Here is a 2,299-nt window from a genome sequence, read left to right on the forward strand (position 1 = left end):
ATGATTCGGGCTGATCTCCGCCTCGCTTGGTGTCGGGCTCCGCTGCGAGCACAACTGCTTCCTTGCGCTTCACGTCCTTGGCCTTGGCTTTCTTCTCCTTTGCGCCCGTGGCCGGCAGCTCAAGGAGAGAGAGGCGCCCCTCCTCAGGTCTTGCGCACTTGGTCGCCAGGTTGAACAACTCCTGAGAGGTGTAGAGCTCCTCGTGGATAGCGAGGTCTTCCTTCATCTTGACGTCACGGACACCGTCGGAGAATGCAGAGATGATGGCCTCATCCGTGACCTTGGCGATCTTGAGGCGGGTGTTGTTGAAGCGCTGGATGTACTTCTGGAGGGTCTCTCCTGGTTGTTGCTTGATGCGGCGCAGGTCACCCGCGGCCGGCGGGCGGTCACGAGTGCCCTGGAAGTTGGCGACGAAGCAGTCGCGCATCTCGTCCCAGGAGGAGATCGAGCCACGCTGCAGGTTCAGGAGCCAGGAGTGGGCTCCATCCTTGAGAGCCATGGGAAACCAGTTCGCCATGACTTTTTCATCGCCGTTGGCTGCTTCGATGCTTAGCTCGTAGAGCTGCAGGAACTCCGCGGGGTCGGCGGTGCCGTCGTAGCGAGGAGGCAGATCCGGCTTGAACTTGCCTAGCCAGCCGTGGTTGCTGGGGCCCGCTTTGGAGGTGGAGCTTGGTCTTGGCGAGGTCCACGCGGCGTCGCTGCGGGCGGTGTGGGGAGCGCAGGTGCAGCTTCTCGCAGCCGCGGGATTTCTTGGCAGCTTCTCTCTTCGCGCGCGGGCACCGGGCGCGGTGGATCACGCCGCGGAACCGCGCGCCTTGGTGCCAAGGCACCGTCTTGAGGCAGTGGTGGTGGAGGCGCGCCATGGGTCTCGTTGCCCATGGATAGCTGAGGGTGAGGCAGAGAGAGGGACGGCGCCGGGGAGCCCCTGCGGCGCGGACGAGCTCAGCGACGCGATCGAGCCACTCCTCGTAGAGGTCATCGACTGGGCGGTAGCGTAGGAGTTCGTTCACCGCCAGGAGCGCGGCCCGCGCCTCCATGGGAGCGCGGCGCGCGTGAGACGAAGAACCGGCCGGGGTCAGCGATGGAGTGGCGGTGTGGCCGTCCTGCCGCACTGAAGGATGCAGCGAGGACGCCTGCTGCTCGTTCCCCGCCGGGCCGGTGGCAGCGTTGGCGGTGGGAGACGGAGAACGACGAGGTGGCCCGCCGACGGGAGCCGTCTGAGCAACACGGGCGGTGAGGGTAGCCCAACGCTCATCTCGAGCACGGCGAGTGTCCGCCATGGAGACGACGGAGCGACAGAGTGACTGATCAATGGGAGGGAGGCTACGGCGCACCCCTACCTAGCGCGCCAAATGTCGGATGTGGGGTTCCGGCAAACCCTTAAGGTTCAAACACTGGGGTGCGCGCGAAGTCTTTCCCTCCCACCGATCTACGCCCTAGCTCGCTAAGATCTCGTGGACAAACTCGATGAAATCGCAACACAAAAAGACACAAGATTTATACTGGTTTGGGCCACCATTGTGGTGTAATACCCTACTCCAGTGTGGTGGTGGTGGTGGATTGCCTCTTGGGCTGATGAAGAACAGTACAAGGGAAGAACAGCCTCCTGAGGTTGAGGTGTTCTTGTGCTTGGTGTTTTAGCGGGTGAGAGTTGGGTGAACTGCTCGATGAGATTGCATCAAGCTAAGATCCGATGCCCCATACTGTGATGGCTAGCTCTACTTATATAGGCCCTGGTCCTCTTCCCAAATATTGAGCGGGAAGGGAGCCAACGGCGGGCAAATTTGAAGGGGGATAGCTAGTACAAGCTATCCTGACAAAAGTGGTCTTCGCCTGCGAAAGGTTCTGGTGGTGACGCCGTCTTGGGATCCACGATGACCTCCGCCTTTCCGTCCTCCTGGTCTTGGTCACGTTGCACCAATATAGCAACCTTTGCCTGATGCCTCGGTACTCCTCGCCTGCGCTGGCCTCCTTAGCACCAAAGAGGAAACAAGGACGTTGCGCACGCTGGCGCCCGCCTGGCACCGATCGTCATGGCTCACGTCACGAGGTCCTCGTGAGGTTTGCCCCGCCTTGATATCTCCACTCCTCGTGAGCCTGCCTGGCTAGGCTACTCCTGAGGAGGTCTTGCGTTGTCCTCCTCGCGAGGCTTGGACCCTCGCGAGGGTCTTGGATGCCTTGTTTATGAAGATGGGCCGTACGGCCTGCTGGCTTAGCCACGCCGTGGGCCGCAGGCAGGAAAGTTTGGGGACCACCGTTCCCAGAACGTCGACAGAATCATTATTTTGCGCGTAATAAG

Source organism: Triticum aestivum, chromosome 4D, assembly GCF_018294505.1.
Source record: "Triticum aestivum cultivar Chinese Spring chromosome 4D, IWGSC CS RefSeq v2.1, whole genome shotgun sequence".
Lineage (NCBI taxonomy): Eukaryota > Viridiplantae > Streptophyta > Magnoliopsida > Poales > Poaceae > Triticum > Triticum aestivum.